At 49.0% G+C, this 25901-nt stretch overlaps 1 long non-coding RNA gene across 1 annotated transcript in view; it reads left to right on the forward strand.

Moving 5' to 3' along the window:
* The first annotated feature begins 2116 nt into the window (after positions 1-2116).
* LOC125403633 (uncharacterized) overlaps positions 2117-25901 on the forward strand; it is an 84021-nt gene continuing 60236 nt past the window's right edge. Inside the window, exon 1 of the long non-coding RNA XR_015003318.2 lies at positions 2117-2193. This is a non-coding gene — a long non-coding RNA (uncharacterized LOC125403633). The remainder of the gene's footprint in view (positions 2194-25901) is intronic.

Genomic DNA, 25901 nt, shown 5'->3' on the forward strand with positions numbered 1-25901 from the left:
TGAACTTCTGATACCTGCAACAACATAAATGAATCTCACAGACAGGCTGAGCACAGGAAGGTAGATGCCAGTATTTAGTAATTGTCCTTATACAAGTTCAAAGTCAGGCCTATTTATATAGAGAGAATAACGCCTCCTCTGGGGAGGTGAATGCTTGTTGACTGTGAGGGGACAAGGGCCCCTTCTGGGACAGCTTGTGCTTCATCTTTGTCCTGGCCAGGGTTATATGAATTCACATACCTATTTATTGAGTCATGTGCTTGAGAGCATTTGCTTTACTGTTCTAAGCAGTGTTTCAATCAAGATGAATAAGAATAAGAAGGAAATTTACTGCCACATAAGGTTGTTTTTTGCCCCGCCTGGGTGTTGAGGATGAGTGGTCTGGGTGGGCCTCTGCCTTCTGCTTTCTCTCTCTGGGAAAATGACTTTCTAGTGTTTTCCAGCCTGGGCTTCTGCAGTCTTGAAGCTACTGCAGCAATGATGAGCAATGATTTTCTAGCCTCTCCTCCTTTTATAGATTTATGAGAAAACATCTCTGGGTGAACTACAGTACGGCTCGTAGAGAAGCAACAGACGTGGGCTAGCCAGCTTTGACTCCCTCTCCCCAACTGGTCAATAAGAAACCGCGGGGTTTTTCTGCCTTACCCCCAAAAGAGTTATAAAAGTTCAGTAAGTGCCTGGAAAGCAGGCAAGACTCTGAGATGCAATCTGGATCACCCATTACCAATTTGCTTTGCTCACCCACCGTAGTGGCTGGGCCTTATGCTTCCTAGGGGAAAATGAGCAGTTTGGATGCCTGCTCCCTCCTTCTCCCTTCTCCCATCTCATCCACTCTCCTTTGTTCTCCATCAGTGTGCTCCCTAATGGGGGGCGGGTGGTCTATATTTGTGGCTCTTTGGGGAGAAGACTTGGAGCCCAACTTGGGGTCTCACATGTAACCCCAAGACTGCAAGCGTGAGATGTTGCCTGTGGCAGTTCTAAACTGCGGCTTGCCATGTGCTGCCGCTGAGTTGCAGCTATTTCCTGCCATTTTGTATTTCTGATTTCTGGGGTTGTGAGTGACTCACGCTTCCCAGTTCATTGTGAGGACATGTCCCACCGAGCTGACTGCCTGATGCTCCTGGAGGACATTCCTAACCCACCACTCTGCAAAGTTATTAGAAGGCTAACTCCTGAAATCACTAATCCCCAAATAGCCTCTATTCTCTCCACTGCTGGCTTCCATTCTTTGATTTTATGCACAGTAGTTCCCAACTCAAGGCCAAAAATTCTACCCCATGCCGAGCCACTTTCAAAGGAGAACCAATATGCTAAGACTGGAGGGGGATTGTGAATAGCAGCTAATTGTCAGTTTGTCTAGTGAAAAGAGCTTCCTCTCCCCCCCCAGCAGGCTGGCTATTTGTTAAAGTTTTCTGGGGTTTTGGAGCACCTCGCCGGTAGGGGCAGTTCAAACTCAGCGGTTTTAATTATTAATCAGGTCAAAGGCTGATGACAGTTTTTCTTCTCTTCAGGGAAGGGTCTTGAGAGTTCACAGGGGACGCGTCCAGGCCCTAGTCCTGTGATGGGGAGAAAGGAGAGGAGCGGGCAAATGATTGAAGCCAGAGCAGTCTTGAGTCGTTAATGTCAGACCGTGTGGAAAGTCGCGTCGGGGCCTGTGGGCTCCTTACAAGGAATGTAGGTCTCTATCCTTTCCAAAGATTCGTGGTTTTCCGAGTCGAACAATTCCATGTCCGCAGCACACATGAACATGGATCCTTTTGCATGTGCCCTTGCAAAGCAGAGCACAGAAGAGGTGGAGACTCTTCATATGTGTCCACTCTGGGGTGTCAGCTTCCTCCTGGTGGCAGTGGGACGGCCACCTCTTTGTGAAGCACACTGTGGGAAAGGCTCGAGGCTTTTCCTGGTTTGGGTCTGTAAAGTCTCTAGTGCGCTGACTGTGTTTGCCCTACCTCCCCCACGTCTTTTTGATCCCTAGGGATCGCCCTTCTCCTCTTGGCTTGAGACCTCGGCTTGACAAAATCCAGAAAAGTCTTCGTCAGCCATTCCAAACAATCCCAGCAGGCGCTGCCTCTTGCCCTTGTTGCTAGGCAGAGTCCCTGGTTGCTAGGCCACCAGTGTTTCTTCTCAGTATGAGAAAGACGTACAGATTTCCAGTGACCCACTGAATCCTCAAGCCGCCCACCCACCAGCAAAGTGAGTAGATCCTAAACCTTACTGTGTGTGAACTAGGTGCCCAGTGTAGATCAATTCGAAATGGGAAAACAGGCAGCAAAGGCAGGGTATTCCTTATAGAGGTGACCCAGTATGCCATATGAATGACGGGCAGGCCATCTGGGAAGTTTCTCTGGACCATGGCCGGGACATGTCCCCCTGTGAACTCTCAAGACCCTTCCCTGAAGAGAAGAAAATTTTTCATCAGCCTTGACATGAGCTTAGACAATTTTCTCTGGTTTAAGTTCTGACACCGTCAACCTTAAGGGCTCAGAGAACATCTTACGTGCAACTGGAGACAGTCCCTGGTCCCAGTGGTAGAGAGTATTACTGTTTGAAAGGCTGAATTTACTAATCTTTAATGAACCTATATAATCTATAATGGATCATATGGATCTAAGATGATTCTATAAGGATATTGCCTTTGCTCTGAGGGTAGGTGCATAGTTTTCAGGGAACAGGATGTAAGTGAATTGGTGTGGACCCCAATTTGTAAGAAAGATTTATGTATTTATAGCTACCCCCCCCTTTTTTTTAAAACCTTCCCACTATGTTTCAGGCAAAATACAGAGTGATTTACAAGATGACATTTGATTTCCCACGTTAAGTATGAGAAAAACAAAAATGCTTAAGACCATTTTATTAAAATATTAGTTGAGGGCCATCAGAATGGCTCAGGGTAAAGGAGCCAGCAACCCTGACAACCCAAGTTTGGTCACATGGGGGATGGAGAGCAGTGACGCCTGTGAACTCCTCTCACCTCCACACTCAAAATAACTGAAAAAAAATCTTTCAAGCAGTTTAGGTTTAAATTGTCACCATGTAGGGGTCTTGATAGGGTTCATTTTCTCCTCCAATTGAAGAAGTAGAAGGCAGAGAAGCTCCGGAGTGCGGCAGGTGGCAGCAGGGACAGTCTCAGGCACAACAGACAGGATCGGTCTGTGAAGAAAAGCTTTGGTTAGGAGTGAGGACACACACACACTGCACACACACGCACAGCACACACACACACACCACACGCACAGCACACACACGCACAGCACACACACACAGCACACACACACATGCATAGCACACACACACCACACTGCACACACACCACACACACAGCACACACGCACACAATACATACATGCACAGCACACACACACCACACACACACACCACACACACACGCACACCATACACACACACCACACACACACACCATACATACATGCACAGCACACACACACCACACACACGCACACCACACACACAGCACACACGCACACCACACACACACAGCACATACACATTGCACACACACATCATACACAGCACACACACATCGCATGCATACATGGACAGCACACATACATTACACACACGCACACGCACACGCACACAGAGCAAAGCACACACATAAAGATCCAGAAAAGCAGGGGGTGGGGATGACACGATATGTGGGGGTGGGAGGACAGGGACCTTGAAATCTGGTCTCTCCTCAGAGGACTGGGGACTTTAAAGGATCTACCTTGGGGTTGGTCAGTTCAAACAAAGGGAGCCTGACAGGCCCACCACTTTTGGCTAAACATATTCTGGTCTGGCCTTGAACTTGTTAGACCAGTCTACCAGCAAGGGGGCCTGGAAGAAAAAGCCTGCCAGGCTTTTGTCACAGGTCAGGAGGGTGAAGAAGAAGCCAGAAGTTAACCATCTTTATTATCTGTCTGTGGCTCCTCTCCCTGTCTGTTTACTGAAGATCTGTTTAACTCTCATTTCCTCAAAATGACTTAAACAGAGGCTATTCGGCTAAGATGTAAGAGAACCAGGATTGAATACAAAGCTGGCTTAATAGGTCCCAGTTGTCTGGGAATGTGCAGGTATGGGTTGGAGGAGAAACTTGGCTAAGGGATACCGAAGTGCTGGTGAGTCAGCCAAACAGGGTTTTCCTAGGAATAAGGGTCCATGTGGAAGTAGAACTTGACTGAGCCTCCATCTACACATGAAGTTATAAGGCTCACCCAGCAGGCCTTGGTCTTCAGGAGTGTCTTTGAGAGAAGGGCTTTTGGATTCTTTTTGGCATTGGGTAAATATTTGTGTCCAGTAGACTGATGGAACATAGGGAGCTCGCTCTGGTTCAGTAGGCATCTGAGTGGTACAGACTGGCATTTAAAAGGTACTGCCAAAGCCTGGGGCTCTAAGAAGAAGGATTCTGGGGAAAGTGTGGTTGGATTAGGACCACTGAACTCTGCAGAGCAGTGTTCTCAACCTTCCTAACATTGTGACTCTTTAAGACAGCTCCTCAAGTAGTGGTGACCCCCAACCATAGAATTATTTTTGTTGCTACTTCATAACTGTAGTTTTACTATTGTTTTGAATCGTAATGTTAATAATATCTTTTATGGCTGGGCGGTGGTAGTGCACACCTTTAATCCCAGCACTCGGGAGGCAGAGGCAGGCGGATCTCTGTGAGTTCGAGGCCAGCTTGGTCTACAAGAGCTAGTTCCAGGGCAGGCTCCAAAGCTACAGAGAAACCCTGTCTCAAAAAACCAAAAACCAAAAACAAAACAAAAAGACCTTTTGTGCAGATGGTTTTAGGAGACCCCAGTGAAATGGCTGCTCAGCTCCAAGGGCGTCATGACCCACAGGTTGAGAACAATTGCTGTAGAAATCTGGGACAAATAAGTCCTTCTTTATCCAGAGGTCTGATGAGTACCCCCATCCAGGGTGCACAGCAGACATGTAGTAAATCCCAGAGCCTTAAAGGAGCCTGGGTGGTGGGTTCTGAAGGCCAGGGAGAGCACAGTGAAGCTTGATAGTGGAGTTGGTCTCTGTTTGAAGCTAGAGTGAGAGAGTTTTCTGTAGCCAAATCCTAAAGAACCGAAAGTGAGAAGTCTGAGTATCCAAAGAGATCGTTACTGGAAATTGTAGGGGTCTCTTCTGGTACCAGGTGAGACCAGAGAAATCAGAGTCTCCCTCTTAACGTTCTGAGTCTCATTAATAAAATAATTTAGAACAGACTCCTGAAGACAATTTTAACTGCATTAAAAAAAAAAAGGCCAGGGCAGGCAAGCTGTAATCTCAGTAGCTTCCAGGAAGAGGAGAATGGAGGAGAGACATGGGAGAGCACAGGCCATGCTGGTTAAGACAGCAAGCACAGAGGCCAGCTGGGGTCAGCCAGCCATATGGCAGGGAGGAGGCTGTAGGGAAATAGTAAAGAAGTCCAGAGTCTTGGGGACAGCATGCTTAGAACATAGATAAAAGGAAAAAGAAAATGTGCCTTTTTCTGAGTAATGTAGGAAAGCGGGGAAGCTAACAAAGTCTCATGGTTGTGGCCATGTAAGCTGCTGTGGATGGGATCAGGAATTCTGGGAAGGAAACGTACATGATTTCATTAAAGGAGTAATTATTCCACCTTTCTCTTTAGCATGGCTTATGGTAAACCTGCCTTCCTGAAGGGCAGGCAGTGTCCTGGAACTCTGTAGAACAAACTGGCCTTGAACTCACTGAGATCCACCTGCCTTTGCCTCCCAAGTGCTGGGATTTAGAGGTGTGTGCTACCATTGCCTGGCTGGTTTTAAGTTTCTTGATCAGTTTTCCCTCAATGGGCCTTTGTTGTCACTCCGACAGCTCTGTCCTTTTTCTTCCTTCCTACCTTGCCTTTTCTTCTTCCCTCCTTCTACCTTTCCTCCCTCCCTTTTTGGGGTAGGGCAGGGGTAGAGGTTGAACCTAGAGGTTTGCACATACCAGGCAATAGCTTTACCACTAAATTATAACTCCAGCCCTTTTGGTTTTTTAACTTTTTATTTCGAGAAAAAGTTTAAGTTTCCCAGGCTGTCCTTGAACTCATTCCCAGCCCAGACAGGCCTTTCATTTGTGATCCTCCCCTCACCTTCCGAGTAACTGGGGTATCAGGCCTGCACCACCAAATCCTTTTCCTTGCAACAAATGTTCTGGGCTCGGATAAGAATTTTTCCGGAGGATAATCAGTGTTCTGTACATTGTCTGATTCTCTGCTTTTGCAATTTAGGTTTTTGGCTTTTCCCCAGTTTCCTATTGAAGTACTTTCTGAACAATCTCAACCTTGTCTGGACACCAGAAATTTGTCCAGCTTTGGGCCAAGACAGCCAAGGGGGCTCCAGGGCCCCTGAAAATTTAGCAGGATGAGGTTAGCAGCTGTCTCAGCTGGATTTGCATGAAACAGCTGGTGGAGCCAGGGCAGGGAGAGGTGAACTCTCAAGAGAGGAAGAAATTGGGGGAGAGAGAGAGAGAGATGGAAGCAGCTGCAGTTGCTAAAGTCTTTCTGCCTGGACCCTTCCATTTGGAGGCTGCTGGGCCCTTCCATGGCAGAGGCTTCTGTGCCCTTCCGTGGCAGAGGCTTCTGTGCCCTTTCATGGCAGAGGCTACTGGGCTCTCCATGACAGGAGCTGCTGGGGCTCCAGCTCTCCCCACATGAGTTTATTCATAAAGCGATAAACAGGTTAAAGCAGAGCCCCATGGCTGTAAGCAGCAGCTGAGGACAGCATCCTGAGGCCTGCTCATGTTTACCTGCAAAGCTTCACAGCACCTGGGGTGTGACTGGGCTGAGATGGGTGGTCGATTACATCCCAAGTCACTAGACCGTGGCTGTCAGGGGCTTAGATCCAGTCCGGGTACATGACTTTCAGTTGAAATAGAAGAGGGGAGGAATTTGGGCCTCTTCTGTTATTTTAGTAACCTGAGAGTCTCAGAAATTTGTGAGTGGTTCTGGCTTGTGCCCACTTGGAGAACCCTTCCCCCACTTCTACCTCTCTTACATGGGTGGGCAAGAATTTTTACTTTATTTTGCTTTTTGTGTTAAAAAAAATGACATGATAACCGTGGAATGGCAGTAATGACTTTATGCTAGCTGACCTTTGGAAGGAAGGTCTAGAGGGTGTCTGTCCACTCTGAAGCTTGGTGGGAGGACCTTTCTCCTGTCCCGCGGATAATTTTCAGTCTCAAGCTTGGTTCCTGGGCAGCTGTGGTAAAAGCAAAATCTTGATTCTCTTAGTAACTTGATGGCTTAGTTTAGGCCCCGGTTGCTGTTCCATGAACTGCCTTGAAATTTAATCACTCAAATTTATTTCCTAGAGTGTTTTTCACAGCCTCCTCCTCTAAGCTCATTAGTCTTCACCCTGTGACCTGATAGAGCAGTTATTAAAGATCGCTGTGGTTCTTTGCACTAGATTTAGGGATGTGGGTAACTCTGGAGGCAAGTTCCAACTTGAGTCATGGTTGGGTGGGTTTTCCCTCAATTGGCTGTGAATCCTCTCCAGGGCATCCTGGAGGCCCCCAAGGAGAATACCTACTTCCTCTTCATTCTTCAGAAGGGAAGTGCTAACTTCTAGGACTGGTGCTCTCAGGCTGGGGACTGTGCTGTCCTTGGTCCCCAGTCACATCGCTGACATTGCCCACCTTCAGTGTCCCTTTTAATAAAATGGAGACAATTGCACATTTAAAAATTGTTTTATTTTGAAGACAAGGTCTCATATATCCCAGGCTATCCACAAATTTCCTATAGAGCCAAGAATGAGCTTCAACTTCTGATCCTCCTGTTTTTACCTCCCAAATGTTGGGATTCCAGCCACCATGTTTTATGTGGTGCTGGGGATCAAACCCAGGCCCTCTGCATATTAGACAAGCTCTCTACCAACTGAGCTACATCCCTAGCCCAAGATAACACACGTTTTGTTTTTTTTTTTCTTAAAAGGGGGGATTGTACAGGGGCCAGTGAGATGGCCCAGCAAGTAACAGTACTTTGCAAACCTGGTGGTCTAGGTTTAATATCTGGATCCCACACAAAGGTGGAGAAAAGCAGCCACACGGAGTTGTCCGTGGCCTCCGTACGCACATGTGCAATACACCCACACCAATAATAAATAGAAATTTTAATAAAGGGGCAAAACTAAAGCCAACGAAAGGGGTGGCAGTGTAGAGCCTAGCACACCACAGTAGGGTGCAACAAATGGCGACTCCTAGCTCTTTCGCCTGGACAAAACCTTCCTTTTGGAATCTTGGACATTTTATTTATCTGGTTCAGAAACATCCTTACAAAATTTCCTTTCAAAAATAGTTCCATAAATCAAGCCTTTGGCTATCTCCTTCCTCCCGCTGAGGCCTTCCTCCCAGGCCTCTGTGATGCTCCAGAGTTGCTGGCAGCAGATGTTCTATGCAGCCAGTGGACAAGGGCTTGTAGGAGAGTCTCAATTGTGTGACCTCCCCAGTCTGTCCCCCCGGGTCTGGACACTCCTACTCCGTGCTTAGCTGGCCTCTGGAGGTAACTCCACAGGGCTTGTTCCTCTCTTGTAAGCTATGCTGGACCAGTTAAAGTTTATTCTGTAGAAACCTCCACCAAGAAGTCAAAAGATGAGTTTCCTGCTCTTAATAGATAATTTTTATTGGTTTTGCAATAAACGTATGAAATAGAAACAATAGCAATAAACTATCCCAACAAGAAATCGAAAGGCTCAGGCCCCCAAAGCCCTTCCTGCCTCTTCTTAATGAGTCTCTAATTTATAGAGCAGCCGGTGGGCCTACTTTTCTTGCTCCAAGCTTTGCAAACTCTTCCATCTTGGAGGCCCGGATGCTCTGAGGTCTGGTGGACTCATTTCCACATAGTCGCTGTAATGAAAACCAGGGCATAGTAGAGCCAGACAAGAGGAAGTGGCACTGTCTCAGTCCTGCATCTTCTGATATTGAAGGTCTTTCTTTCCTCTTTGGCTTCAAGTTTGTCACTAGAGGGTAGACTAGGAGGCCAGTCAGGATGGCAACTCATACTGAAATAGCCAAGGGCCATAGTTTAACTTAAAAAAAGTTGCATCTACTTATTTGTTTTGTGTGTGTGTGTGTGTGTGTGTGTGTGTGTGTGTGTGTTTGTATAGATGTAGGGGGAGGCACACAGTGCACATGCAGAAGTCAGAGGACAACTTGTGGGAGTTGGCCCTCTTCTACTGTGTGGGTCCTGGGGAACAAACTCAGGTCATCAGGCTTGGCAGCAAGCGTGGTTACCCAGTGTGCCATCCAGACCTGTAGTTTAACTTTTAAAGATCAGAGTGACCAGGGGGTAGGCCTCAAATACACCTGGAGGCTTAGCTGGGGCTTTTTAGCTTTGAAGGCGCTACCTTTTTGGAATGTGTAGAATATTTTTAGCTCATGGTGTGAGTCTCTTCTCAGAAAACTCAAATCGGCACCAAGAGGAGGAATGATCTCGATGTCTTTGTAGATACTAATGAGACCTCCTGGGGCAGTTCTCAGGGGCAGCTCAAGCAAGTTGGAAGCCTGGGTCCCTGCCCCACGGGGGTTTACTTGCTGGGTCACTGGCAGTGTGAGGAGAGTGATAGGTAAAGTCAGGACTGAAGGCTCCACTTGACCGTTTGCCCTGAGGCCTGAGGCTCAGAGAACAGGTTGCCTGTGTTCCCCATCATGCCTCAGAGGAGGTGCAGACCTCCTCAGGACTCATGCCTCAACAGTCAGAGAGAAAACAAGACTAAAAGGGGTTCCCAATACAGACCTTCAGGGACAGGATGGTTCAGGGTCTGGGTGGGCAGGAAAGGCCTGGCAGTTCTTGACAAGAGGACACAGATGGTCTTAACTGGAAGTAGGGATGCTTTCCATCAATCATGGCTAGACTGATTTTCCATACTCCTTCCTACTTGCCATCCTCTTCCGGTCCCTTCCTGTACTCTGGGCTCTTTCCCACTATGCTTCTGTGAGGTTGGAACTGGGGGCGAACCTTTTCCAGGAATCTGTAGCTGCACCCCAACTCTCCATTCATCCCCTCATCTCAAATCCCCACCCCCCCACTCAGGGGGCTTGAAGGAAAGACCGCTGACTTTGCAACCCACAGGCCCAGCAAGTCCCCATCTATGGCACGCTGTTATGCTTCGAGGACACAGGACTGTGAACTCGAAATTGTCTCGCCTTTGTCACCTCCTGGCAGGTCTTTAGAGCTCGGGGAAACAGTGGAGCGGTACAAATCGCAGTGGCGTGGTAAAGCCCCCCTTACTCCTGATGGGCTGCCTGACTCATATCCGTTTCCCTGGCAAAAAATAAGTTTTTGTTATTGCTGGCTTGGCAGAAGCACGGAAGAGTGCACGAGGATCTACTGCCCCATGCATCACTGGCCAAATTGCCTGAGAAATCCCAGCTCTAGAACTTTTCATCGTTGGCTGTGATGTACTGAGCAGAACGGCAGCTCCATTTCCCCAGCGTGGCTCAGCGACGCTGGCACTTAGCAGATCCGCTCGGCTTGCAACTCCCAGCAAATATGGCCTTTCCTCTCCCTTCCCCTCCCCATGGCCCTTTTTGCCCCTCACCCTTTATCTTTCCCATCCCCCTGTCTGCTCATCAACCCCCTCCCTGCCTCTACCCAGCAGAGCCATAGCTGGAGAATCAGGAGGAGGCCCACAATGTCATTTCCCCATCACTCTGCAGCCGATTCCGCACTAATGTTCTTTTAATGCTGTGATGCTGCACTAATTAATAAGCATCCTGCACAGAGGCCTCGCTCAACTCTCCTCCCCTCTCCTCCTCTTCCCTCCCCGCCCCTCCCCAGCAGCCAAGGAGAAGGCCTCCTGCCTGACATCCTGGCATCTGGCAGCAGAGAAAGGATTTCACCCCTCTACCTGGTCTGCCTGATATTGCTATGAGAGATAACTGTATACGAACCAATAATCTAGCCTGACAATCCAATTTACTGACCAATAGCGCACAATCCACCATGTCATCGGCAGTGGGGAGGCCCATAAATTAGTTCCTAGTAATTTATTCTGATCAATAGAATGGGCAAAGTCACTTGTCTCTTTAATCAAAGGCCCTCTCAGAGATGTCAGTGCAGGCTGCTGTGTAGGAGGGAGCGAGGAGGCCCTGGGTTCTTGGCACCACACCCTCACCCTGGCTTCCAGAACCCAGCAGAAAGCCTCCCCCAAATAGGAATAGTATGGAAGGATCTGGGGTCCATGCTGCCTATCTCAAGTGGGGAAACACTGGTCTTCAAAGAAACCAAGGGCAGAGGCAACCCAGACTGTGGTAAACAAGTGCTGACTCCAAGGACGGTCTATCTCTTTGGAATGTTCAGCGTCTTCCTTCCTCCCCAGCACAGGGAGCACCCAGTCTTTGTACTGTCTGTAAAAAGATTCCCAGGCGCTGGGAATGTGCCCCTCCAAAGCCTGCTGTGTAGATAAGTTCCCGCTGGCTGTCCTGCTCTCCGGAGGCTCAGCAGGACAGAAGACTGGCTCTGAACTTCAGTCTTTTCCTGGGGCAGTTTCCATCCAGAGAGGAAACCTACATTAGCCCTTAGTAAAGCAAATAAGCTCTTATCTGTCTTATCTGGCTGTCTGTCGGAGAGGTGGAGTTCACGCTCCAGGATGTCACACATTTTCCAGAGGGCTGTCACCTGAGAGATTTTCCTCTCATAATAGCATTAATAGCTGTCAGCTCTCATCTCTCCCACCCTTGTGCAGCTCACCCCAGCATCCACCAGAAGCCCCAAGTCTCAATTCTTTCACTCATGGTCTAAACCATTCACAAAGGCACCGTGACATACTTCTGTAATCTGAGCAGCAGGGAGGCGGAGACAGGAGGACTGAGTGGTTAAAAGCTAACTTAGGCTACATAGAAAGTCCCAGGCCAACCCTGGCTCCATGGCAAAACCAGGTCTCAAAAATCATCTGGTCACCTGGAACTCAGTGTGTGTGGGTGTGCACATGGGTGTGTGTATGTGTGTCTTGGGGGAGGACAGAGGAAGATGTCTGGTGTTCTGCTCTGGTGCTCTCTACCTTAGACCCTTGAGACAAGGTCTCTTCTTGAGACTCTGCAAGTAGGTTGGTGGCCACAAGGCTCCAGTGAGGGTCCGGAGAGAGATGCCTCTGCTCTAGTAGAGGACCTGGGTTCAATTTCCAGGACCCACCATGAACCCACAGAGTTCAATTTCAGGGGATCCAGTGCCTGGATTTGACATCCTCATCCAAAGCCCTCATCTTGCCTCCACGGGCACTAACATGTACACATATATACATGCAGGCAAAACACTCATTCACATAAAAATAAATCTAAAAAAAATTTTTAAAAAAGCAAGAAGAAAGCCTCAGCGATCTTCCCGTCTCTCTCCCCAACACATACCGACAAAGGGCTGTGGTTACAGATGTGCTATGTGTGACTTCTTATGTGGGTTCTGCATATTTGAAGTCGTCCATCTCTCCAACCCAATACTGGCCCCGTTTTGAGCCTTATATTTTATGTGGTTCTTGTGTACGAACAAGCAATGCATTTGGATCTCTCTTCTGTTAATCTGTCTATTGTCAGTTTCCTTCATAGACTAAAATATTGACCCTTCAGAGGCAGGGTGAGGGAAATTCTCTCTGCCTTTGTACTAGCAGGGCAGCTAAGAGCCAGAATGACTGACTGGCTTTGGATTCCTGCTCCGCCACTTCCTCTTTGTGAGGCCTGGGGCAAGTTTAAACTCTGTGACTCAGGGGGACTAATAACAGTATCTCCTTCAGAAGAGTAAGAAGATTCAATACCTTAATCAAATGATACAGGATTATTTAATAAATTAATATTTTGAGAGTTTTATGCGTCCCGGTTGGTCTGAACTTGCTCTGTAGTCAAGACACGCCTTGAGTTCCTGCTGCTCCTGCCTCTGCTTTCAACATTCAATATTACAGACATGTGCCACCATGCCCAGCTTAAATTTACATAAAATGAAATTAGCAAAAGAGTAAGTAATATGCTTAGAACAGTACTGACACGTAGTAAGGCTATTTTAAGTGTTTGTTAATGTAAACAAATCCACAGAATTCAAGGGCTGATGTTATTCGGGGCTCTCTGAAGATAAGCCAAGTCCTTGAGATGCTCCACTTCCTGAGAATGTTTTCTGTCCCCTCCTCTTCACTCCTTGTCTTCCTTTTTCAAATAGATAAAGGCATGGTTAACTTCTGCTGTGTCTTTGAGGCAGGAGAGAAACTCCAAATGTTTCTCCCAAGGCATATTCCCTCCTCCAGGCCCCGGGGTTAGCCAGTGTGCTGGCCTTGGGGAAGGACCAATCTTGCTTTCAGATTAAGAGTGATTTCCCACTCACTCTTAGTGAGTGGGAAGGACAGTCTGGGGTTGCCCTGGCTGTAGGGACTTGATGAAGGACAACATACTCTTTGATGTGAACAGGGTGTAGAAGAGAGCAGAGGCAAAACCTGGTTATCTTGGGTCCTCCTAACTCTCTCACTGACCGTGGGACCTTGACCAAGTCACTTCAGGTCTGACCTTGATCCCTCGTTTGAGAAGAGAAAGGAATGGGAAGGAAAAGTTTTCAAGTCTCCCACTGTGACGCTGTGGAGTTCTGTGTGGGTCCACCAAGAGGTCTGTTGGATTTTCTCCGAGTCTCCTTTCCTCTGCTATGTTCCCCTCCCCCGTAATCATCTGAAAATCTGTAAACTAATATAAACGCCGGCAATCCAGGGAAATCTAGGGTGTCTTGGGCTGTTGTAGTCACTGAGTGCGACAGACCTCCTTCCTGAACTGGAGTGGAGGGAATCGGTTTCCTTAGATGGAGGTTTCTGTGTCTATTACCACCATCTTGACTTTGATGACTTCTGCTTTGTCAAGGTCAAAGCCGGGACTTCTGATTGTAGGGAACCTCTGAAGGCCTTTCTGCTAGTCCTACTAGTTTTCAGGGCAGAGAAGCTCATGCTGATGACACAGACTCACTGAGGCCCAGGGAAGAAAGAGCAAAACTCCACTTGCAATTCTAAGCTCCTGTGATTGTCCTTGGACCCTGTTCTGGCCACCCATCCCCCTGTAACTGAGCTGGGCTGGAGGGCTGGGGTACATAATCATTGGTGTGATGGGGCCAGGTTGGAGGCCCGAGGCCAGCCCAGGGTGGCTGCATGGCAGGTGGACACAGTTTCTGGTGAGCAGGAATCTGGCACCCTCTGCTGACCCCGCGGCAGGAGACAGCTGGTCAACCAGGGCTGCAGCTATCGGAAAGGGGGAAGGGTGGGGTCTACGACTAAGTGGCAGCTTACTAGTCAAAAGAACAGTTCCCCTCTCTGAATAGATCATTTTTATTGGTTTTGCAATAAGCTTATGAGACAGGAACAATCGCAATAAACAAACTGAACAAGAAATCGAAAAGATGGCCCCCGAAAGCTGCTACGGAGCTCTTCACACCTTTTCTTAATGAGTCTCTAATTTATAACAAACTCATCACACCAGCACCCCCAGGGTTCTGGCACTGGGAACTTGTGGCATCTGTCTGCATGTGGCCTGTCACTTTTTAGGTGCCTGAGACCTGGTTCCAGCAGTGGCAGGAGGCTCTGTAAAGTAGGAGGAAGCATGGGTCCTGGGAGTCCCCAGTTAGGCCCTTGCTTCTCCCGGCTATCTCTCTGTGTATCTCTCTGCAGAATGGAGGAGACTGGCTCTGGGAACCCCACTTACTCCAGTCCTCTGCCCCAGGCTGGTGATGGAAGCCAGCCTCTTCTAGACTTCAGACTGGTGCTTTTGATGGAAGACTATGATGGCTCGGGGCTTCCATTGTCCTCGGAGAGAGATGAGCTACTGGCAAGGAGCTGAGTCTTTTTGCTCCTAGGGTTAGAGGCTCTACCAGGGTGAAGCCATGCCTTCCCCCATCTCACCCTGCAATAGGTTAAGTCTGGACATGAATGAGGCCAGGGCAGAGTCTGTTTCTAGTGGGGTTACCTAGGGAAAGCCACATCTATTCCCTCAGTCCTAGCTCCTGGCTCAGGGTCAGTTACCCCTCAGGTGGAGGCTATAGAAGAGTACGATTCTGTTTCTACCGTAGACTGAAGTTCCCTCAAGCACCACCTTCTCCAGCTCTTTTTTCATCCAGTGAAGCCTCGTCCTAACGTAGCCTCCTGTCCTTTCACCTGACCCTTCTGGAGGTGCTTGTCAGTCCCTTGTGTGTTTCCTGGCAGTTGGGCATGGAGGAAGGCTTCCGGACATGAGCTCTGCAGTCCGGACCAGGCTGTAACCACATTCCCATCTGTAGGGGACAAAGTACCTTATTGAGATGCCTGCAATCCTTGGAGGTGGCCACAAGATGTCAGTGCCAGGCCATACAAATGGCTCCTGTCCCGCAAGGGTTGGGAGGAAATCAGATAGCAGGTAGGGAGTCAGTCAGCACTAGGCAGCCAACCTCAGTCTTAGGCCTCTCTCTCTCTCTCTCTCTCTCTCTCCCCCCCCCCAACTCTTGTCAGCCCTCTGTATCTCTTTTTTTTTTCCTGATTCTTTGCTCCAAATGGGGGCTTGCTAGGAGGGTTGAGGGGGTTGGGGTGGGTTTCTGAGACCTCTTAGCATCTTGCTCTGGGAAAGATGGGGAGCTTGCATCCCTGATGTAGACTCTTGTGGAAAAGACCCCCCCCCCCGCATGTGTGTGTTCAGGTCATCCTAAAGAGATAAAGACTGTACCGACAATAATTATATACCCTCTAGTTTAAAAAAAAAACTAGAAAATTTTTACAATTTTTCATCATACAGAAATAATAAATATTTAAGGAAATACATAAATATACATTTAAACCATATTTAAACATTTTAACGGCACATGCATGCATTGAACATTAATACTGCATGTTAATATATAATAACATGTACAGATTTTATATTTTAGTCTATCAGTTAAATCTTAAAAAAGTAAAACCAAATAAAACTGAGAATGCTAGTTTTGGGGGTTCCCTGTATTGGTGTGTGATGCCGCAAGTGTTTGTATCTGGATAGACAAATTCCAGTCTGGAAGGTAGGTGGTCCTCCAAATGTTCCTGTTCTACTTGGCTGTGTTGACTTATGCCTATGAGCCTACAATCCCTGTACCCAGGAGGCTGAGGCAGGAGGATCACCAGAAGTTGGAGGCCAGCCTGGATTAGCTAGGGAGCGTCAGGCTGACCTGGAGAGAAAGGGTGAGAGGGGTCGGGGAAGAAATAGCCCAGTCAAGTGTCTGATTTTATACGTGTGAAAACAGAGGCCCGAGGTCTGCAGCTGAGCTGTCCTGTGGACCTAGAACCCTGCCGTCAGCCCAGCCTGTGTGCTTCTGTCTAGATACCATGGCCTTAGTGGTTTATATCTTACAAAGTTCTCAGACTTCCCATCAGCCAGCAACTTCCTGAAGAAGAACATCAGAAGGAAACACAAAGGAGGCAGAGATGGGAGGAAGAAGGGAAAGACGGTACAGTGTGGCTGTTTGCCAGCTTGGTGTCCACAGGTGTGGACGCCTGAGAGTTAATGTGTCTCACTGCGGCAGCCCTGCCTACCTGTGGCAGCCCTTGTGAACGCCCTGTCAGAGCCAAAGCCTCCTTGAGAAGGCAAGGTGGGAGCCAGTGTTAGTGTGCATGTTGGGAGCCATGAGGTAACCGTGAGTGAGAGAGGCTTCTCTGCCCCCGCCAGACTGTCTCCCCACAACCCCAAGGGTTTCCGTGTCCCTGCCCCAGCAGCAGTGAAATTCTTTATCGGTTGAGGCACCAGCCCCCGTGTCGGGATTTCAAGGTTCCTGTCGGTTCCATCCATCTTCTGGGGCCTCCTGGTATTAGCATTGATCTACAGGGGAAATGGAGAGCGCGGCTGGGTTATTACGCACCCGCCCGCCTTCCCTGGGCTGTGATTGAGTGCACACAGAGAATTTTTGAAACATGGCCACCCTAACTTATTCTGTCTTCCTGCCAATAGCGTGGCATGGGTCCAAATTACGGGTCGATACCAGCTGATCTTTTTATGTTAAACTGTGATGAAGTTGCTTCTGTGTGGAGATGGGATTAGGCCCTGGGCCCTCATTTAATGGAGAACTTTTGGGATGGGAAAGGGGGAAAATCCCAGAGTAGGCAAGGGGAGTGGTCAGCGAGGCATGATGTTGGGCGGGGTGGCTGAGGGCACGCAGCATGCAGTATGCGAAGGCTTGGCTCTGGGCCTGGACTGCACGCATGCTTGAGGAGCATCAGAGTCAGCTGCCCTGGGGCCCCCAGGCTCCCTGATTTATTCCCTTGTGGTCCTCCCCACACCAGGGACCCTCGGCTCCCCCATCAGACCTTCCAGTCGGTCAGCCAGTCTGCCCCTACAGAGGCCCCTCCTTGCTCCCTTCCAAGGATAGAATTCCATTTTCCTCCAGCCCTTTCCACTCTTCCCCCACCCCGCCCCCACCTCTACACACCTGCACCATCAAACGGGTTTGTCTTTAACCTCCAAACAGGGAACTTTAATTAAAGAGACAGTGACCCCTTTTATGAGTTTAGTCGAGTTGGGTTTCAGGGCCCATGTCACTAGCGGCTCACATAACGCTGACAAAAGCTTGCAGGCCCCAAGAGGAGCAGTCTGCCTCATAGACAGTGCGGTGGGGTGCAGGGGAGTCATTGCGGGGAGGCATGGGAAGAGAGAGCCATCATAGGGTCAAGAGCCCCAGTGACTGAGTCTGTGAGATTGGAGTTTAAGGGGGTGAGCTAGGATCCCCAACGTGGGGGGCGCCGACTGTGCAGTACCTTTGGAGTTTAATCCCACAAAAGGATGTCATGTGGATCCTAGCAGTATGGTGGCGGACCCTTATGTTACCGTCAACTGCCTATAGGGCCTCGTGTTCTTGTCTGACTTGCTTGTTGGTTTACATTCTTACACTATAAAACTGAAAATGATTTCCCAGGGAAATAGACTGGCTAGAACTCACTCCAAGAATAGTCATTTTTTTCTCACATATTTAAGGAAAAGTGATTTTATGCTAAGACATGATTGCTAATAACTATAATAACAGCCCTTCACATATGGCACAGCATAGGAATGCTGTCCTGTGTCCGGAGGTTCTGATGCTGACAACATACACATCACTTGTAAGGATGTTGCTCCATGCAGGAGTCTAATTCAAGCCTTCCTGTGCCTTCAATTTGCAATCTCACTCCCTCTTCCCTAAAGACCCTCAAGACCCCGCTGCTGTTAGTCTAGTGTTACGAGTCTGAAGGGCCCTTATCGTATGCTGAATCGCCTCCTCACTGTTGATTTTTAACCCAGGGCTTCTCCAGGCCCTGTATGGGATGTTTGCTCACCCTTTGATCTGGTTCCTTGATAGCCTTTGGGAATTCTTTAAACTGGAGAGGGTGCCCGACCTGCCACACTTATTCATTCAACAAACTTGGGCTGTTCAAAGGAATCAATGCGTAATTGATTATTTCCGTAAGGGAGGCTTTCCCCAAAGTGGGGTGCACTCCCATTAGCCAGAGGCTGATAAATTTTCAGTTATCTACTTGAAGAACTAGTCACCTAAAAAACTTGATATGACAAAACCTAGGGCTGAGCCCAAAGTAGAGTAGATTTGTGGAGGAGAGACTCCCCACTTCTTCTCCTTCTTCTTCTTCTTCTTCTTCTTCTTCTCCTTCTCCTTCTCCTTCTCCTTCTCCTTCCTCTTCCTCTTCCTCTTCCTCTTCCTCTTCTTCTTCTTCTTCTTCTTCTTCCTCTCCTCCTTCTTTTTCTTTTCTTTTTCTTTTTTATTTTTTGAGACAGGGTTTCCTCTCCCCACTTCTTAATTTCTTCTGCTATCATGGTTCCCTGACTACCCCCGTCTTGTGACTCATGTACATTCCAGACAAAAAATACTTAGGTGGGTTATGGGGACAACAATGAGGAGTCAAATGACATAGATACAAGTGTGTGTGTGTGTGTGTGTGTGTGTGTGTGTGTGTGTGTGTGTACGCAGACTGCACACAAACCAACACTAGCATCTAACTATCCCTCTGATCAGTGGGTCTGCCCCGTGCACACAGAGCATAACCTAGGCACGTGAGCAGTGTGTCTATGTGTGTGTCTGGGAGTGCACACACCCACAGAGAGAGGTCACAGCCTCTTCCCAGCTCTCTGGAGGAGGGATCTGGAGGCCAGAGGGGTTGGGGCATAATTGGTTTTGGCATTTCCTACCTCCGCTGTCCGGGAAGCTCTCTCTGTTTCATCTACAGCCTGATCAATCCCCAGTCATGTGCGTTTCCACATGGACGCTCCCGGCCCCCCAACTCACCATGCTCTCAGAAACTTCATTAGGACCATTAATCTGCTGACCCAGGCAAATCGCCGTCTCTTCCTGCATCTCGGCCTCCTACCCCTATCCTGAGACACCCTAGGCCAGGCAGAAATCCTCTCTCATGTTCAGTTTACACCCCCACTCCTCCGGCTTTCCATTCCCCACTCACTCCGTCCTCCTCACTCCTGTCTGCTAAGGCTTTCTCAAATGTGGCATTTTGTTTGTTCAGTTCACGTTTGCCACCAGTACCCAGAAGCAGAATGGGTCCCATATGCTTGCCCCTTAATAACGAAGGGTGTAGGGTCAGAGTCAGGCTACCAGGAATCATACAAGGTAAAAACTGTAACATGTATGGTATGTTTATAGTCTACCAGTATTAGGCTAGATGCCCTTACACAGGGTATCCAGTCCTCGGGACCAAAGAAGAAGGCATGATTTCCTCCATGCCTTTTAAAATTGCTACTGCTGCTGTTGTTTTTGAGACAGGGTTTCATGCAGTCCGGTCTGGTCTCAAATTCACTGTGTAGCTGAGGACCTTGAATTTCTTTTTCTCTTTCTTTCTTTCTTCCTTCCTTCCTTCCTTTTTCTTTTCTTTTCTTTTTTCTTTCTTTCTTTTTTTTGGCTTTTCAAGACAGGGTTTCTCTGTGTATGTTTGTCCTGGAACTTACTCTGAAGAACAGGCTGGCCTTGAACTCTCAGAGATCCGCTTGCCTCTTGAGTGCTGGAATTAAAGGTAGGACCTTGAATTTCTAATCCTCCTGCCTCCACCTGCTGAGTGCTAGGGTCACGAATCTGTGCTACAACATCTGGTTTCATGTGGTGTCGGAGATGAAACCCCGGGGGCTTCGTGCATGCTAGGCAGCCACTCTAGTGACTGAGGTACATCTCAAACCCTTGTCTGTTTTTGTGTGTTTGCCTCTCTGTGTGCCACAGTGCACATGTGGAGGCCAGAGGACAACTTGCAGGAGCTGATTCTCTTCTACCATGTGACAGATTCTGGGGATCAAATTCTGATTGTCAGTTTTAGTGGTAAGTGCTCTCACCTGCTGAGCAATCGCACAAGCCTCTGTTTTGCTTTTGTTTGGAGACAGGATCTAAGTATGTAGCCTAAGTTGTCCTGTAAATCACTATATATTCCAGGCCAGCTGCTAGCTCACTGTCCTTCCCTCAGTATCCTCTGTGCTAGGGTTACTGGTGTGTGCCACCTTGTCTGGCTCTAGCTCCTCCATTTAATGGGGGGAGGAAAATAAGAGTCTAGAGCAACTAACTGCTCATTGATGAACTGTAGAGAGAGAACCTAACTCAGCTCTGCCTGTAACAAGCCATTCTTTCTGTTTTATAGACAGGAAGAGGTTCTAGGTAAGCCCCCAAGAAATTCCTTATGTAAAAGAATCCTGGCCTGAGGACTGTCTATTTTACTCTGTGCCAAAGCTAGGTCTTGAGGCTGAGGAGCAAGTGTATGTGTCCCCTGTCCTCTTCCTGTCTGCCTAGAAAGGGCCCATGATGTCCAGCTCCTGCTGTGTCCTGGTGCCAGGATACACTTCCTCAGCTGAGTCCAACCTCACAGGAGATGGCCCTGCTTCTTCTCTGGCCTCTGTGGCTGATGTGCTGGGCCCATTGTCCAGGCAGGAACAAAGACTAAGGATTTAAGCCCAGTGACCAGCCAGCTCTACCAAGCAGAAAAGACTGTCCCCCCTCGAAACTGGGCCCAGTCAGGAGGGGGATGTGAGGGGGGAGGTTAGGAGGAGGACCTGAGAGAAAGGGGACAGGGAACCTTTCAAAGTAACTAATTAAAGGGCCTTTGCCTGCCCCCTCCCCTGGTGCCTAATCTCTTTGGGGCAGTAGCCAGACAATGTGCCCGCCACCCTGCCCCCCTCACTGGAGTTTTAAAACAAGAGACAACTTGAAGTTAATGAGCGCCACCTGACGGGGGTCCCCTAATGAGAGGGGGGCTGCTGGGCAGCTCACACATTCTCTGATTCCATGAATAGCTTCCCTAACCCCCTGAGTTTTATTCAACTAGGGCTAGGGGCAGGGGGCAGAAAGGAAAGGCCCTGCTCCGTGTGGAGCACGTGGACAGTGGTTTGGTGCCGGAAGGAGGCCACCTCCCCTCCCCCATGACCCATGCCCGACTTTGAAGCTGAGTCTCACCAGGCTTTGGCCTGAGCTGACTGAGAGCCTCAGGGCCAGCCAGCTCTGTTTCCAGGTCCTTGGTCACTGCTGCGGGCTGTTTGCTTTTACAAACAGGGCCCTGAGGCAGAGGAGGGATATTTTGGGACTGCAGGGCTTGGTGGCAGGGCCAGGGGTCAGGAGTCAAGGGACTTACAGAAGTAAATTAGAAAACCTTTCTTGGACATTGGAAAGTTTCTAGTCCATGTAAGTCCCCACGTCTGGCCTCATTTCTGAGGCTTTTGTCTCTGATCTCTGTTGAATGCCCACCCTTTGCTGTTCCCCTCCATCTGGTTCTCCAGGTCTGACCTTCCTTGTAACCAACTGTGACTCCCTTGGTCTGAGCACCTTCAGTCACCAGCCTAGGTGGTGAGCTTGGCAGTCTCCTGGGTAGGCTCATTGGTCCCACTCCTGAGAGTGCATGGCATACATGGGTGTGCAGTAGTCTAGGGGGTCAAGTTTGAGAACGCTTTGGAGACATCTGGGGGAAATGGTGAATAGTCCAAACTTTCTACTCTTAAACCAACAGACACCCCTGTCCCAGGTAACTGTCCCTACTTTGACTGTTCATCTTGGACTTCAGTTCAGCCTTCACTGGAGCCTATAGTGGGACTCAGGGTAGAGACTTTGAACTGAGGTGGAGACTCTGTGAAATGGGGTACAGGGTGCCCGATCTTTGCTCTCAGACCAAATAATAACCATCAGGGGCTCCTTGGAAATCCCCCCTCCATTATCCAACAAGAAAGGCAAAAGCTGAGGGGGCAGGTAGCATTCTGAAGATCCAGTGAAGCTTGAGGTGGAAGGGAGGGAGGGTCAAGATGGTACGGGGGTCTCCAGCTAGCAGAGCTTCACAGACAGAGGTGACTGATTTCCCAGCTACTCATGGTGAAAATATCACATTTCATGCTTTGTTGCCGATTCATAGAAAAACCCTATTAAAACTGGGTGGATTATTTATACAGTTTAAACAAACAATGATCAACTATTTTACATGTTTTGAAAAGAACATAGAGTTATGCTGCCTGCGTGCACCTCGTCCGATGTGTGGCCGACTTGTATACTGTGTTTTATGAGTGGATTGAGTGAGATAAGTTAGAAAGCTTGAGGTGGGGAGCTGGTGTGACTGTTCTTTCCAGCAGGGGGCGCCCTCTCCCAGTGTCAATACCCCCTTCTACCTCAAAGCCCAACAGATGAGCAATGAATTCATATACCCTTTTTGTTTGGTCATCGCTTGCTCACAACCCCTGAACCTAATTTAAGCTCCCACGAGAAGCATCTGAACAACTTTGGCTATATGGGACTGAGACTTTGCTGCTGGATGTTTACCACACTAGTACTCAGGAGGGCCATGTGTCCAAGTGTCTGTGTGTGGAATTTGTGAATGTGGCATGTCTCTGCTGACTGATGCTATCCACCTTCCTCTTAGTCAAGGCCAAAGGTCTCTCTATTCTCCCACTCACTGGGCCTCTTGCACACATATTTGCGTGTGCACATAAATGTGCACAGGCTGTGCCTGTGGACAGGAGTGCTCTCTGGGAAGTAGGTGCAGAGGCTTATGGGGTGGTGGGCAGAGGCAGGTGGACAGAGAGTTACAGGTTTCCCTTTCTCACAGACACTAGGCACTCAAGCCTAGGAAGCATGAATCTTCACCTCAACTTTAAAGAACTCTCAGGAACACCCTGAATTTGCCCAACCCTACTCCATGACCCTCCCAGCCCTCAGAGAAAAACATTCCAAGTGATTGGGCCCCCATCTGGTTCCCCATCGTGGGAACTTGGGTCTAGTTCAGCCTCAGGAGATATAAGAGAAGACTAGAAGGGCAGCTGGATGGCCCCTAGGGCAGGGACGTCCTACATCAGGTCCCTGGGCTGCTTGTCCCTACCCACCAGGTCCTGCCTCAGCAGTTTTATTACCACAGGGAGATAACACTTGCAGAGAAGCAGCTTGTTCTGAAGGAGAATGTGCAACCCCACCCCCACCCCCTCGGTTCAGCCTTAGAGGCCAGGCCTGGGCCTAGGTTGGTTGCTGGGATTACCCTGAAGAGGCCACTGACACCACTTGTCCTAGACAGTCCTGCGTGGGGAGAGAGGGGGAAGGGCTGAGGGAGGAGAGTTGGGATCAAGGGGGGAAGGTAGGCTTCCTTGAAGAAAGACAAGAGAAAGTTTAATTGGGCAGACAGGGGTGTAGGTGGGGATCTGGGAACAGTGGAAGTTGGACTATCTGCCTCTCTGGGCATCCCCAACAGGGGCAGGGAAGAGCGGGAAGAGCAGGAGTCACTGAGGGCACAGTAAGTGTGAGCACTCGGTGCTGTTGAAGGTATAGGTGACACAAGATTACTGTTTGATTTCTGTTGCTATTTACTGCTATTTGCATGATGATCGACTTCCCAGAGCTGAGCTTCTAGATGAGGAACAGGCCCAGCCTTGGGGTGTTCAGTCTCTCCTCATGGGGACCCTGTCTGTGCACTTCTTTCCTGACTTGCTTCTCCCTCCCTCTCCCTCCGTCCTTTTTCCTTTCACCCCTTCTCATTCTTTTTGAAACAAGTTCTTTTTCTGTAGCCTAGGCAGTCGAAAACTCACTCTTCTCCTGCCTCAGCCACACAAGAGCTGGGAACACAAGAGTTCCTTACCTGGTCTAGCCTTTTTTTTTCCTCCCTAGGTTCAAAGCCTGAGACAGCAGTGAGTTCTAAGGACACCCATCAAGGGAGAGGAAGTCTGCAGCCTGGCCTGGAGGAGCCAGCACCATCCTCACCACCTTCTCCACAGCCTGCACTTTATTAGAATTTATACGTTGCCCCGATTGAGGGGGAAAATAATTAACATCCCTACAAATATATCGTAAACAAAATATTTATTAGAAATAAATAACTCATTTATTTTACATATTTCATTTCAACAATAACATTACCCAATTTATCATTTAACATTTTTGCAAGACAACTTAACGACTACTTATTAGCATTGCCATTTTTCACCCGCGCACCATAAAGCACGGGCGCTCCCCAAATGGCCTGGCACAAGCCGAGCCAGGAGCTTGGAAGACCCTGGGGAGGGCTGTGGATCCCCTGGCCCTCCCCATCTCTGACACACTCCAATGTGTGCACGACTGACAGCTGACAGCAGACACATGGATTCACCTTCAAACACAGATGCCTCCCACTTAAACCCACGGCACTGCTCCTCATGGAGCAGAACCCCCAGAAGAGACACTAGTGTGCAAATTGATTTCTTGACTTGTTCCAAATACTTGTGTTCACACAAATCCTCCTCCCAACACACTCGCCTTTATACACATGGATGTTCATGCACCCACATGGACATTCATACAAGATGGCCATGGTCCACACCCCACAGCACATGCAGGCAGAGGGTTTTGCACCATGTCCACCTCAGGTCTCATACGGTGGGGTACAGAGAGGAGTAGCCATCTATCCACTGTCCCCTTCGGCATGGGATCAGGCACGGCATAGCACTCAAGTGGGACTTGAGACCCCTCCTCCCCCCACTCCAGGTCCTATCTATGACTGTTTAGGCCTCGCTCTGTGATCCTTTTCTGTTTCCCCGGCTCAGTATGGACTTTCTGGTATCAAGTGCTCAGGTTTTTTTCAGACTTCTGCTTCAGGAGATCATCCTGAAGAGCTGATCTAAGTTTTTCTGCTCCCAGACCTCAGATGTGCCAACTAAAAGAGTACGAGGACCTGGCTTCCCTCAGTTGCCTGGGTTCTGGGCTGGGAAGTCAAGCCTGGGGCTCTGAACTACAATTCTGGATCCCAGTGAAGTGAGATCAGACTATCCTCAGATAGCAGATAGTTAGTATATTCCAGACCCCCTACCTACCCACGGTCAAGGCTGAGTCTACCCCCACTGTTTCCTCCCTACCCCTGTGACAGAAGGAGAGAAGGGAGCAGGGAGAAGGTATCCAGATGGCAGTCGGGGCTGGGACACCTTATGTTCCTACTTCCAGAATTGGTCTGGGGTCTGGTGCATTCCCTGGGTCGGGATATCCAGCAGCTGCCCCTAAATGCCCATAGAGTCAAGCTGGAGTCCCCCTGCCTATCTCCTTAATTACTAAGCAGTACACATTCTAACATATCTGTGCAGACTCAGACTGAGGAAGCAGAGGGTCACACACCCCTCAAGGACACACATACATGTGCGCACATGTGTACATCACTGTGAATTCTTCCTGGTCAGTTCACCCCCCTATGTTCAGGGTCAGCCCAGCCTGTGGTAGATCAGATATTGGGTGGGTGCCGAGGGTGCAGACTGAGAAGTTCCCTCTGGTGTTCAGCTTCTCTGCTCTCACCCTGGGAGGTAGAGGTGGGAGGCAGGGCAGGGCAGGGCAGGAGGCCCTTTGGAGTCAGCTTAGCCAGGGGTTGGGGGCTGGGGGCAGGGCCCATGGGGAGCACACACAATGGCTGAAGGTTGGAGGGTCTGAAACTGGAGACTTTAATAAAAGCCACTGACAGCAAATAAAGCTGCCAGGGGAGTCCCATTACCCACAACAAGGACCCTTTGTGAACCAA

The sequence above is a fragment of the Myodes glareolus genome, chromosome 7 (assembly GCF_982192425.1).
Source record: "Myodes glareolus chromosome 7, mMyoGla1.1, whole genome shotgun sequence".
NCBI classification, from domain to species: Eukaryota; Metazoa; Chordata; class Mammalia; order Rodentia; family Cricetidae; genus Myodes; species Myodes glareolus.